The following is a 14,945-nucleotide window of genomic DNA, read 5'->3' on the forward strand; positions in this document are numbered from 1 at the left end:
GAAAGCAAGGGAAAGTCAAGTGAACTAATTAGTCAGATTCCCAAGTCCTAGCCAACTCCTAAGGAAAGACTAGAGTTAGTGGAATACCAGTCAATTTAGCCGACATAACAACCAATCACGGATAGTTGATAACTCAAGAGCTTCTAGTTAATCAATTAAAGCAAATAATATAAAAAGATAAATAAGAATCTTAGATCTGAAATACCTCAATTGCATTAATAAGATAAAATCAATCTAAACATAAAGAATGCATAAGCCAATCTGGCAACATAAGTAATTAAAAGATAGCATTAAAATATCTTAAAGTAAAAGAGAAATATAAAGTAAAAGGAATATTGAACCTGATGAAGAGTTGAAATTCTAAATCCTTTAAGAGGAATCCTAATCCTAAAACCTAAGAGAGAGGAGAGAACCTCTCTCTCTCTAAAAACTACATCTAAACTATGAAAAGTGAATAATTGGAGACTTGTTAATGAATGGATGCATTCCCCCACGTTATAACCTCTAATCTGTGCCTTCTGGACTTGGATCTGGGCCAAAAAGGGTTTCAGAAATCGCTGGGAGCGTTTTCTGTAATTTCTGGTGCGTGGCGTCTGTCACGTGTCCGCGTGGGTCACGCAGTCACGTCATCTGGAGTTTTCTTTATCACGCGTTCGCTTCGGTCACGCGTACGCGTCATCTGTGTTCTGGTCATGGCGCGCGTCTGCATTAGTCACGCGTTCCTGTCGCTGCCTTTTCGCGCTGGGCATGCGACCGCGTCGTCCATGCGTTCGCGTCGCTGCCAGTTTCTTCAAAAACTCCATTTTGTGCTTTCCTTCCATTTTTGTATGTTTCCTTTCTATCCTTTAAGTCATTCCTGCCTTAGAAGATCTGAAAACACTTAACACACATATCAAGGCATTGAATGGTAATAAGAGAAGATTAAACATATAAAAATTAAGGCCGAATAAGCATGTTTTCAATTATAGCACAAAATCAGGAAGAAAACATAAACTCATGCAAATCATATGAATAAGTGTATGAAAGATTGATAAAATCCACTCAATTGAGCACAAGATAAACCACAAAATAGTGGTTTATCAACCTCCCCACACTTAAACATTAGCATGTCCTCATGCTAAGCTCAAGAGAAGCTATAAAGAAGTGAAGAGGAATGATAGAGAGTATGCAATGCAACCTATCTATGTGAATGCAACTGCATACAAAATGTTTCTACCTACTTGGTTAAAAGTAAATAAGTTTTCTATGACAAAAATAATGTATATATATATAAGGCTAAGTGAGCTAACAAAGTGAATCTTTGATTAGTCTATGATCTCACCTAACATATACATACTTTATATAATTTAAAATGCTTTACCTAGCTACCCAAATTTTTTTCACTTTTGTATTACATGCTCATGTATCAAACTTATTTTTGAATTTTGTCCCATGTGCATTGATTCTTTTTATTTTGTATTTGGGGTAATATTATTTTTCTCTCTTTTTTTTTCTTCTTTTTTTTGGTATCCCCTTATTTAATTACTTAATATAATTTTTTTTTTCAATGCATATGGTAATTTAATTATTTTGATTTCACATGAGCATGCTTCCCAAATTTTCAAATAACTTATTCAATTTAATTCTCCTTTTTTTTCTATCATCCCATGTTCCCATAAAATTTCCCATACTTAAATTATACACAATATCTATCTTAAGCTAACCAAGGATTCAACTTGGGATTTTTATTTTGTTTTTCTATTTAAGGCTAGTAATGTGGTTATAAAATAGAATAAATGGGGAAGAGAAGAGGGAAAAGAAGAAAAGATTGAAAGAAGCTTTTCCCATTAAGAAGCTTTTCCTCTCCCTTCGTGGTGGCCATCCTGAAAGAAGAGGGAAAAGAAGAAATGTAACCTAAAATAAAGATAGAAAATAAATAAAATATGGGTGTTAATTCCAGATAATAAGGGTCTCAATTACATGGTAGCTACAACATGCAAGTGAAAAAGAATAGTAGAAGTACATGGCAAATCAAGAGTGCAAAAATTTGTAACAATGGGGAAGAGAGTGGGTAAGGAAAGATAATATAAAATCATGTTAATACAAAAGTAATACAGGTATAAAAGATTGGCATTGATTTAAATAATATTACCTAGCCAGAATAACACAAGTCACTAAGCACCCAAAATAATTCAAGAGAAGATGCAACAGTTAAATAAGAAAATTTTAACACCAAAGAAAAAAATAATTAATTTAGAAAAGAAAATAAAAATATGCACAAAATTAAGATGCAGTGAATGAAATATGCAAATAAATTAAGTAAAATAAAATAAAAGATAGGAGGAATGAGAAGGGAAAGAAGGGAAGAATAAGTAAGTAAGAAAGGAGGGAGGAAAAATTAGGATTGGGGAAGAAAAGATAAGATTTTTGGCGCTGATCTGATTGTGCGGCGCAGGCGACGCGGACGCGTGGGTTACGCGTTCGCGCAGATAGCCCTTCTATGAAGTGGCGCGGACGCGTGGGTCACGCGTTCGCATGGAGTGATTTGTGCCATTAGTGCGAGGGCAGGCTCGCGGTCGCGCAACTCTCTGTTTTAAATGCATTTGCCAAAAATATGGGTGACGCGATCACGTGAATGGCTACACTTCCAAAGGGACGCGGACGTGGACGCGTGGATGACGCGTTCGCATGGTGGGGCTTGTGCTGCTAGCACTATTCCAGCCCCACTCCATCATAAATCTCTGCCATGCACCCCTTTTACTTCGATTTGTTGGAGCACGTGTTCGCGTGGGTGACGCGGATGCGTGGGAGGCTATTTTTTTAAATGACGTGACCGCGTGGGTCACGCGGACACGTGGGCATGTTTGTGCCTAAAGCGCGCCTCCAGCCACGCTTTTGCGTGACTTTCTGTTTACTTTCTTTTCTTCACAACGCACTGGTGACGCGGACGCGTCAGCGACACTATCCCATCGCGTGCGTGCTTTTCTGTCTTTCTTTTTTGATGCAGTATGCAGAATACAAAATGATATGGATGTTATGAGTAATTCCAGGTTCAATGAAATAAAATAAAATAAACTCAAAAACGAAATAAAATTAAAATTGGAAAAGGAACGATCATACCATGGTGGGTTGTCTCCCACCTAGCACTTTTAGTTAAAGTCCTTAAGTTGGATATTTGGTGAGCTCTCTGTTATGGTGGCTTGTGCTTGAACTCGTCTTGAAACTTCCACCAATGCTTGGACTTCAAATAAGCTCTATCAATACCAAGTAAATTCCTCAAGCTTTGATGGAGTTCTTCACAAGCTTTGAGCTCCCAAAATTGATCCTCATATATTCCTGGATCCCAAATCTTGTTTCTACACCCGTCTTCAAGTTGATTATCATGATTCCATCTGGGTGGTAGGCAATCTGAATTCTCACTAAAGCGGCCAAATAGCTTCCTAGACCCATTCAGTTGAGCTTTACACCAACCCTTGTATTTAAACTTTGAGCACACAACCATGTTGAACCTTGCTTGACAAATCCAACCACTAACCATATTCCTCTTACTCTTAATGCCTCAAATAGCTCTAAGCTGACCATCTATTTCAAGTAAAGCATATTCAAGTGAGCTAATTAAGCTTAGAGATGAAAGATTTACCCACTTGAATGAAGGGATGGATGGTGATGGCTTTGGGGAAGAGGTCTGCAGCAACCTTGGCAAGGTGATTTCCAGCTTCGTTCCCTTGGGCTCTTCTTTGACAACTTTCACCTCTTTGCAAGCTTTTCCAATTTCAACCTCTTCCTCTTGGTAGATTTCTTTCAATTCAGTCTCTTCTTCATTACTTACCAAGGGCATAGGAGGTTGTGCTTCTTCTTCTTGAATCTCCATCTCAAGTCCAATGGGAGAGGATTCAACTGTAGATAAGAATTCATTAATGATTGAATCCATCTCTTGATCATCCCCTTCAAAGTCTTCAACCATGATATGCTTTGGAGGTTTTACACCCTCCTCAACATCAATTTCAAACTTCTTAGAAGGGGGTTCTATGACTTGAGTTTCCCATGGAGGTTCCGTATCTCCCAAGTCTTCAACTACTTCTTTCTCTTCAACAATCACGGCTTCCTCCAACTGTTCTAATACAAAGTCGTGTTGCTCACTATCCACCGGAGTTTCTAGTGTCTCCTTCATGCTACGTTCTTCATTAGATTGCCCACATGAAGCCATGGGGGTTCCTTGAGTGTCCGAACATCGGGAAGGTAGTCTATTTATCGCTTGATTCAGTTGGTGAAGTGTGGCATGAAATTTTTCAAATGTTTCCTTGAGTTGCTCCCTTGATTCTTGGGGTGATGGATATGAACATGGTGCATAGGGAGGTGGTGGTTCTTGGGAGTAATTGGGTTGGAATTGGGGTGGATAAGGGTTAGGGTCATATGGAGGTGAATGGTGGTAGTTGGCTTGTAAGTGTGGTGGTTCAAAGCTGCATTGAGGAGGTGGTTTATAGGTATATGGCGGGGCTTGTTGGTAATTACAAGTGGTTCCACCATATCTATCATCTTGGTATGCACCTCGGAATGGTTTCTGACTATAGTAATTTGGTGGGTGATGGTTATCACAAAAGGGCCCACCATAACTATTGTCTTGACATGCATTGTTGAATGGTCGTCGTCCATGGTAGTTTGGAGGGTGTTGTTGCCCAAAGGGTTGATCAGATCCTCGAGGCTCCTTCCATCTCTGATTGTTTTGATCTTGATGCATGTTCTTGTTATAACTTCCATTCCTTTCAACATTATTAGAACCAAACTCAAAGCGAGAGGGGTGAGAATTCATAGTAACTAATAAAAATTAAAAATGAAAATAAAAACAAATATAAATTAAAAGGTTATTGAAATTTAAATTTTGAATTTGAAAATTAAATTTTTGAAATTTGAATTTTGAAATTTGAAATTTGAAATTTGAAATTTAAATATTGAATTTTGAAATTTGATTTTTGAAATAATATAAGATAAGATTTTGAAAAAGATATGATTTTTTTGAAAAAAAATTGAATTTTGAAATTTAAAACTAAGATAAGATAAGATAAAAAAATAATTTTTTTTTAAATAAAAACAAATAAACAAGCAAAAAGCAAATATTTACAATAACCAATAATATGGCACACGTTTGCAATTCCATGGCAACGGCGCCATTTTGAAGAACGAAACTCTCGCGATCTAGAATTTTTGCCAATAAATTCCCGTTGTAAGTATAGTTTCTAGACCGACAAGAATTCCTTTCTTACAAACGTTTTAGTTGTCACAAGTAACAAACCCCTTTAAAATTGATAACCGAAGTATTTAAACCTCGGGTCGTCTTCTCAAGGAACTGCAGGAAGGTATGTTCTTATTATTGGTTATGAGTTTTGTAAATTGGGGGTTTTGAAAGTAAAGAACAAGTAATTTAAATGACAAATAAAATAAATAAATAACTATAAAATAAACTTTTGGCAAGGTATGAAAATTCGGAAGTCCTATCCTAGTTACTCCTATGAGAATGGAAGTTAATCCCACTTAGTTAACCCTTATGAAAGCAAGGGAAAGTCAAGTGAACTAATTAGTCAGAATCCCAAGTCCTAGCCAACTCCTAAGGAAAGACTAGAGTTAGTGGAATACCAATCAATTTAGCCGACATAACAACCAATCACGGATAGTTGATAACTCAAGAGCTTCCAGTTAATCAATTAAAGCCAATAATATAAAAAGATAAATAAGAATATTAGATCTGAAATACCTCAATTGCATTAATAAGAGAAAATCAATCTAAACATAAAGAATGCATAAGCCAATCTGGCAACATAAGTAATTAAAAGATAGCATTAAAATATCTGAAAGTAAAAGAGAAATATAAAGTAAAAGGAATATTGAACCGGATGAAGAGTTGAAATTCTAAATCCTTTAAGAGGAATCCTAATCCTAAAACCTAAGAGAGATGAGAGAACCTCTCTCCCTCTAAAAACTACATCTAAACTATAAAAAATGAATAATTGGAGACTTGTTAATGAATGGATGCATTCCCCCACTTTATAACCTCTAATCTGTGCCTTCTGGACTTGGATCTGGGCCAAAAAGGGTTTCAGAAATCGCTGGGAGCGTTTTCTGTAATTTCTGGTGCGTGGCGTCTGTCACGCGTCCGCGTGGGTCATGCGGTCGCGACATCTAGAGTTTTCCTTATCACGCGTTCTCTTTGGTCACGCATACGCGTCATTTGTGTTCTGCTCATGGCGTGTGTCCACGTCAGTCACACGTTCGTGTCGCTGCTTTTTCGTGGTGGGCATGCGACCGCGTCGTCCATGCGTTTGCGTCGCTGTCAGTTTCTTCAAAAACTCCATTTTGTGCTTTCCTTCCATTTTTGTATGTTTCCTTTCTATCCTTTAAGTCATTCCTGCCTTAGAAGATCTGAAAACACTTAACACACATATCAAGGCATTGAATGGTAATAAGAGAGGATTAAAAATATCAAAATTAAGACCAAGAAAGCATGTTTTCAATCATAGCACAAAATCAGGAAGGAAAACGTAAACTCATGAAAATCATATGAATAAGTGTATGAAAGATTGATAAAATCCACTCAATTGAGCACAAGATAAACCATAAAATAGTGGTTTATCAGTCGTCTCCCAACGAGTTGACAAAAGAGTGCTATCTTATCAGTCAGGAATTTTCTGAGAAATTTTAAGAGTTGGAGAACAGAAGAATAAATGAATGTAAATTAAAGCAATGTAAATTAAAAGAGATTTATGTATTCAGAATAAAAAGCCTTGACCGGGGGAAGATTAATTGGAAGTTCTATCCTTATTGGATTTTCCCAAGTGGAATAGCAAGAGGTTGTTGTTTTCACTTAGTTAACCCTTACTAAATAAAGGAAAATCAAGTGATTGAGCTAACTCTTATTCGCATGTCCTAATCCTCTCCTTATGGAAGGATTAGCGTTAGTAAATAGAGAGTTTGCCAACAACTTCCAATTGAACTAATCACTTGAGCATTTCAACTCAAGGGTTTCCTTTTAATCAACCCTCAAGTCAAGTTGGGAGTCTACTCCATTGACATGAATACAACGTTCACAGGCATATAAGAGGAATAAGAAGAAGACATAATAAATTAAATAAAATAATAACTGAAAATTAATTAAAGGTAAAAGTAATTCTTTTCATTAATAAATCCCAAAATGCAACATCCTCATCTGAACAGGGTTAATGAGCAATTAAAAGATTAAAGGAATAAGAAAGTAAACTACAATAGTAGTAACTTCAACGGAGGTAGTAACTCTTCTCAATATCCAAAGCAAAAGCATCAAAAGCATAAAAAAATAGAAATCTATGAATGTGAAGAAAACCTAGAGGAAGTGTGATTTTTCTCTAAGATTCCAATCTAAAATCTAAAAACTATGTGAATGAGAATGTGTGTTGAGTCTCGGCTCGTCCCCTAGCTCTAGTATGTGTTTCTGGGCCGAAAACTGGGTCCAAACTTGGCCCAAAATCGCCCCCAGCATTTTCTGTGATTTCTGCAGATAGCGCATGTCATGCGTACGCATCACTGGTCAGCTTTGCGTTTCACGTGTCCGCGTCAGGCACGCGCACGCATCGCCGTGCGAACTCCGATTCACGCATACGTGTCACTCCTCGCTGGTTATCTCCTTTATTTCTTGTGCTCTTTCCATTTTTGCAAGCTTTCTTTCCATCCTTTAATTTTAGTATATTTTTATTAGTTTTTAAATAAAAATCACATTTCTGGACTTTACTATGAGTTCGTGTGCTTTTCTGTGATTTCAGGTAATCTCTGGCTGAAATTGAGGGACTTGAGCAAAAATCAGATTCAGAGGTTGAAGAAGGACTGCAGATGCTGTTGGATTATGACCTCCCTACACTCAAAGTAGATTTTCTGAGCTAAAGAACTCCAAATGGCGCGCTCTCAGTTGCGTTGGAAAGTAGACATCCAGGGCTTTCCATCAATATATAATAGTCTATACTTTGCCCGAGTTTAGACGATGCAAACTGGCGTTCAACGCCAGCTTCCTGCCCTATTCTGGATTTAAACGCCAGAAACAGGTTGCAAAGTGGAGTTAAACGCCAGAAATAGGTTACAAACTGGTGTTCAACTCCATGAGAAGCCTCTGCCCTCTACACGTGTAAAGCTCAATGCTCAGCCCAAGCACACACCAAGTGGGCCCCGGAAGTGGATTTCTGCATCATTTACTCATTTCTGTAAACCCTAGTAACTAGTTTAGTATAAATAGGACTTTTTACTATTGTATTTACATCTTCGGATCATCTTTGATCAGATTTATGCTATCTTGGACCTTTATGGGGGCTGGTCATTCGGCCATGCCTAGACCTTGTTCTTATGTATATTCAACGGTAGAGTTTCTATGCACCATAGATTAAGGTGTGGAGCTCTGCCGTTCCTCATGAATTAATGCAAAGTAATATTGTTTTTCTATTCAATTCAAGCTTATTCCTATTCTAAGATATTCATTCGCACCCAAGAACATGATGAATGTGATGATTATGTGACGCTCATCACCATTCTCACCTATGAACGCGTGCCTGACAACCACTTCCGTTCTACATGAAGACGAGACAGAATGAGTATCTCTTAGATATCTAATACAGGGGACCGAGTCCGAAATATTAGAGTCTTCGTGGTATAAGTTAGAACCCATGGATGGCCATTCCTAAGGTCCGAAAAGTCTAAACCTTGTCTGTGGTATTCCGAGTAGGATCTGGGAAGGGATGGCTGTGACGAGCTTCAAACTCGCGAGTGCTGGGTGTAGTGACAAACACAAAAGGATAGTAAATCCTATTCCAGTATGATCGAGAACCGACAGATGATTAGCCATAAAGTGACAGTGCATTGGACCATTTTCACAGAGAGGACGGGATGTAGCCATTGACAACGGTGATGCCCAACATATAGCTTGCCATGGAAAGGAGTAGGAATGATTGGATGAAGATAGCAGGAAAGCAGAGGTTCAGGAGGAACGAAAGCATCTCTATACGGTTATCTGAAATTCTCACCAACGAATTACCTAAGTATCTCTATCTTTATTTTATGTTTAATTATGTTTTAATTATCAATTCTCTATAACCATTTAAATCCGCCTAACTGAGATTTACAAGGTGACCATAGCTTGCTTCAAGCCGACAATCTCCGTGGGATCGACCCTCACTCAAGTAAGGTTTATTACTTGGACGACCCAGTGACTTGCTGGTTAGTTGTGCGAAGTTGTGACAAAGTGTGAATTACTTTCCGAGCACCAAGTTTCTAGCGCCGTTGTTAAGGATCACAATTTCGTGCACCAAGTTTTTGGCGCCGTTGCCGGGGAAGGAAACGAAAAAATAATTTCGCATTTGTTTCCGGCAACAACAGTGCCAAGTTTGGTCCGGTAACAACACCAAGTTTTTGGTGCCGTTGCCAGGGATTGTTTGAGTTTGGACAACTGACGGTTCATCTTGTTGCTCAGATTAGGTAATTTTATTTTAATTTTAAGCTTTTTGTTTTTATTATTCTTATTTTCAAAAAAAATTTCAAAAAAATAAATTATTCTATGTTCTTCAGAATTTTTAAGAAGGAATTCTGGAATCTCATGAAATAGGTTGAAGTCTGGCTGGTTGTAAAGCAGTGTCTAAATTCTTTTGGACTGAGGCTTCTTCTTCACATGCTTGAACTATGTATGCTGAAGCTTGGCTGGCCATTGGCCATGTCTAGTGTTTTGGACCGGAGCTTTCACTGAAAGCTTGGCTGGCTAGTGAGCCATGTCTAATTCCTGGACCGAAACTTTAGACTAACATTGCATGATTCCTGGAATTCTCATTAAAAATTTTGAAATCCTTATTTTTCTTTTTCCAAATAATTTTCAAAAAATACCAAAGAATTAAATAAAATCATAAAACCAAAAATAATTTTGTGTTTCTTATTTGAGTCTAGTGTCAAATTGTATGTTTGGTGTCAATTGCATGCTTATTTCTTTCTTGCATTTTTCGAAAATTCATGCATTGCATTCTTCATGATCTTCATGTTGTTCTTGGTAAGTCTTCTTGTTTGATCTTTGCATTTTCATGTTTTGTGTCTTTTCTTGTTTCTCATATGCATTTTTGCATTCTTAGTGTCTATACATGAAAAATTTTTAAGTTTAGTGTCTTGCATGTTTTTCTCTTCTTAAAAATTTTCAAAAATAAGTCTTGATGTTCATCTTGATCTTCAAAGTGTTCTTGGTGTTCATCTTGACATTCATAGTGTTCTTGCATGCATCATTTGTTTTGATCCAAAATTTTCATGCATTGAGTCTTTTTGATGTTTTTCTCTTTCTTCATTAAAAATTCAAAAAATAAAAAAAAATATCTTTCCCTTTTTCTTCTCATAAAATTCGAAAATTTGAGTTGACTTTTTCAAAAAATTTTAACATCTAGTTGTTTCTTATGAGTCAAATCAAATTTTCAATTTAAAAATCTTATCTTTTTCAAATCTTTTTCAAAAATCAAATCTTTTTCATTTTTCTTTCATAATTTTTGAAAATTTCAAATTGATTTTCAAAAATCTTTTTGTTATTTTTATTTCATAATTTTAAAATCTTTACAAACAATTAATGTGATTGATTCAAAAATTTTTTAAGTTTGTTACTTGCCTATTAAGAAAAGTTCAATCTTTAAATTTTAAATCATATCTTTTTGTTTCTTTTTAGTCAAGTAATCAACTTTAATTTTCAAATTCAAAACTTTTTAAATTTCTTTTTTAAATCTTTTTAAAAATAAGTTTCAATCACATATTTTTCAAAATCAATTTCAAAAATCTTTTCTAACTTATTTTCTAACTTCTTATCTTTTCAAAAATTGATTTTCAAATCTTTTTCAATTAACTACTTGACTTTTTGTTTGATTTTAAAAGTTTACTATTTCAATCATGTCTTTTTCAAAACTACCTAATTAATTCTCCCTCTAATTTTTGAAAATAACCTTCCTCTTTTTCAAAATTCCTTTTTAATTAACCAATTGTTTTAAATTCTAATTTAATTTAATTTTAATTTTCTTTTTTTGTTTTATTTTATTTTCAAATTCTAACTTTAATTTTAAATTAAAATAAAAATATTTTTCTTTTCTTTTCAATTATTTTTCAAAAATTCTACTCTCTTACCTCCTTCTAATTATTTATTTATCTACTAACATTTCTCTTCTTTTTATCTAAGCCCATGTTTAATCTCATCATTCTCCTATTAAAGGAGTCTGGGTCATCTTGCAGTTGAGGCAGCTTAAAGATCTCCCTTATTTTATCAGGGTGGGTGTGAACAATCTTCCCTCTGACCAAAGTTCTATAGTCAAAGAATGCGGTTCCAGCTATCCTCTGCCTGTCCGTCTGCCATAGATTGGCATAGAATTCCTGAACCATATTTTTTCCCACCTTTGTTTCAGGATTAGCTAGGACTTCCCAGCTCCTGTTTCGAATTTGCTCTTGGATCTCCAGATATTCATCTTCTTTCAGATCGAATTTAACTTCCGGGATCACTGACCTTAGACTTCTTATTTTGTAAAAATGGTCTGAATGTTCTTTGGTTATGAACTTCCCTTGATTCCAAAGTGGTTTTGGAATATTCTCTTTCTTGCCGAAGAGGATTAAGGAAAAGGGTTTATAAATTAAGATACATTTGATATCTTTTGAAAAAGGATTTGAAAAATTAGGATTTGTAACATGTTTGTGAAAGAAATTATGAATTGAAACATAAAAAATGGAAAAAATTTGAATTGAAAACAAAACTGCCTACTCCCCACAATCCTGGCGTTAAATGCCCAACTGCTGCATGTTTTGGGCGTTTAACGCCCAGTTGCTGCTTGGTTTGGGCGTTTAATGCCCAGCTCTTGCTTCTAGCTGGCGTTAAACGCCAGAAACCCCTTTGTCACTGGGCATTTTTCTGAACGCCCAGGATGCTATAAATCTGGTGTTAAACTCCCAGAAATTGCTTCTTTCTGGCGTTTAAAGCCCAGATGGCTATCTTTACTGGCGTTAAACGCCCAGTAGATGCTCCTTTTGGGTGTTTAACGCCCAGTTGTGTTTCTTACTGGCGTTTTCTTGCCAGTAAGCTCTTTTTTCCTGTTTTGTGCTCTGAATTCTTCTGTAATCCTGTGGACTTATGCAATTGATTCTTTACCTTGTTAATATTAAGCTCATATAAACAAAATAAGGAATAAAATAAAATATAATAACAGAAAAAGTTTTGCTAATGGCTGGGTTGCCTCCCAGCAAGCGCTTCTTTATTATCTTTAGCTGGACCTTGCTGAGCTTTTAATCTAGCCTCAGCCTTGAGCACTCTTGCTCAACATTGCCTTCAAGATAGTACTTGATTCTTTGTCCATTAACAATGAACTTCTTATCAAAATCAATGTCTTGAAGCTCCACATAACCATATGGTGATACACTTGTAATCACATATGGTTCCCTCCACCGAGATTTCAGTTTCCCGGGGAATAGCCTAAGCCTAGAGTTAAATAACAGAACCTTTTGTCCTGGTTCAAAGACTCTAGATGACAGCTTTCCGTCATGCCACCTTTTGGATAAAGCTTGGCATTTTCGAAAGCAGTGAGTCTGAATTCCTCTAGCTCATTCAGCTAGAGCAATCTTTTTTCTCCAGCTAATTTGGCATCAAAGTTTAGGAATCTGGTTGCCCAGTAGGCCTTATGTTCCAGTTCCACGGGCAGATGACAGGCCTTACCATACACAAGTTGGTATGGAGAGGTCCCTATAGGAGTCTTGAATGCTGTTCTGTAAGCCCATAGAGCATCATCCAAGCTTCTTGCCCAATCTTTTCTACGGGTACTAACAGTCCGTTCCAGGATTCTTTTTAGTTCTCTGTTAGAAACTTTAGCTTGCCCATTTGTCTGTGGATGATATGGAGTCACCACCTTGTGGCGAATCCCATACCGGACCATGGCAGAGTAAAGCTGTTTGTTGCAGAAGTGAGTGCCCCCATCACTGATTAGTACTCTAGGGACACCAAACCTGCTGAAGATATGTTTCTAGAGGAACTTCAGCACTGTTTTAGTATCATTGGTGGGTGTGGCAACGGCCTCTACCCATTTTGATACATAGTCGACTGCCACCAGAATATAAGTGTGTGAGTATAATGGTGGGAAAGGTCCCATGAAGTCAATTCCCCATACATCAAACAACTCAACTCCAAGATTCCCTATTGAGGCATGGCGTAACCATGAGGCAGATTACCAGCTCTTTGGCAACTGTCATAGTTACGTACAAACTCTCGGGAATCCCTATAGAGTGTAGGCCAGTAGAAGCCACATTGGAGGACCTTGGTGGCTGTTCGCTCACCTCCAAAATGGCCTCCATATTGTGATCCATGGCAATGCCATAAGATCCCCTGTGCTTCTTCTCTAGGCACACACCTACGGTTTATTCCGTCTGCACATCTCTTAAAGAGATAGGGTTCATTCCACAAGTAGTACTTTGCATCAGTAATTAATTTTTTCTTTTGTTGCCTGCTGTACTCCTTGGGTATGAACGTTGCAGCTTTATAGTTTGCAATATCTGCAAACTATGGTGTTTCCTGAATGGCAAACAAATGCTCATCTGGAAAGGTCTCAGAGATCTCAATAGAGGGGGGAACTCCCCTTCTACTGGTTCTATCCAGGACAGATGATCAGCCACTTGGTTCTCTGTCCCTTTTCTGTCTCTTATTTCTATATCAAACTCTTGCAGAAGCAACACCCATCTTATGAGCCTGGGTTTTAAATCCTATTTTGTGAGTAGATATTTAAGAGCAGCATGGTCAGTGTACACAATCACTTTTGATCCTACTAAGTATGATCTAAACTTGTCAATGGCATAAACCACTGCAAGCAATTTTTTTTCTGTGGTTGTGTAATTTTTCTGGACATCATTTAAAACACGACTAGCATAATAAATGACATGCAGAAGCTTGTCATGCCTCTACCCTAGTACTGCACCAATGGCATGGTCACTGGCATCACACATTAGTTCAAATGGTAATGTCCAGTCTGGTGCAGAAATAACTGGTGCTGTGACCAGCTTAGCTTCCAGAGTCTCAAACGCCTGTAGACACTCTGTGTCAAACACAAATGGTGTGTCAGCAGCTAGCAGATTGCTCAGGGGTTTTGTAATTTTTGAAAAATCCTTTATAAACCTCCTGTAAAATCCTGCATGCCCCAGAAAGCTTCTGATTGCCTTAACATTAGCAAGTGGTGGTAATTTTTCAATCACTTCCACTTTACCTTGATCCACCTCTATCCACTTGTTTGAAATTTTATGCCCAAGGACAATTCCTTCAGTCACCATAAAGTGACATTTTTCCCAGTTTAAAACTAGGTTGGTCTCTTGGTATCTTTTCAGAACAAGTGCTAAATGGTCAAGGCAGGAGCTGAATGAGTCTCTAAATACTGAAAAGTCATCCATGAAGACTTCCAGAAATTTCTCTACCATATCAGAGAAGATAGAGAGCATGCACCTCTGAAAGGTTGCAGGTGCATTACACAGACCAAAAGGTATTCTTCTGTAAGCAAATACTCCAGAAGGACATGTGAATGCTGTTTTCTCTTGGTCCTGAGGATCTACTGCAATTTGATTGTAACCTGAATAGCCATCCAAAAAGCAGTAATATTCATGACCTGCTAGTCTCTCTAGCATCTGGTCTATGAATGGTAAAGGAAAATGATCCTTTCTGGTGGCTGTGTTGAGCCTTCTATAGTCAATACACATGCGCCACCCTGTAACTGTTCTTGTAGGAACCAGTTCATTTTTTTCATTATGAACCACTGTCATGCCTCCCTTATTGGAAATAACTTGAACAGGGCTTACCCAGGGGCTATCAGAAATAGGATAAATAATCCCAACCTCCAGTAATTTGGTGATCTCTTTCTGCACTACTTCCTTCATGGCTGGATTTAGCCGCCTCTGTGGTTGAACCACTGGCTTAGCATCATCCTCCAATA

Source organism: Arachis ipaensis, chromosome B07 (genome assembly GCF_000816755.2).
Source record: "Arachis ipaensis cultivar K30076 chromosome B07, Araip1.1, whole genome shotgun sequence".
In the NCBI taxonomy this organism is placed as follows: Eukaryota; Viridiplantae; Streptophyta; class Magnoliopsida; order Fabales; family Fabaceae; genus Arachis; species Arachis ipaensis.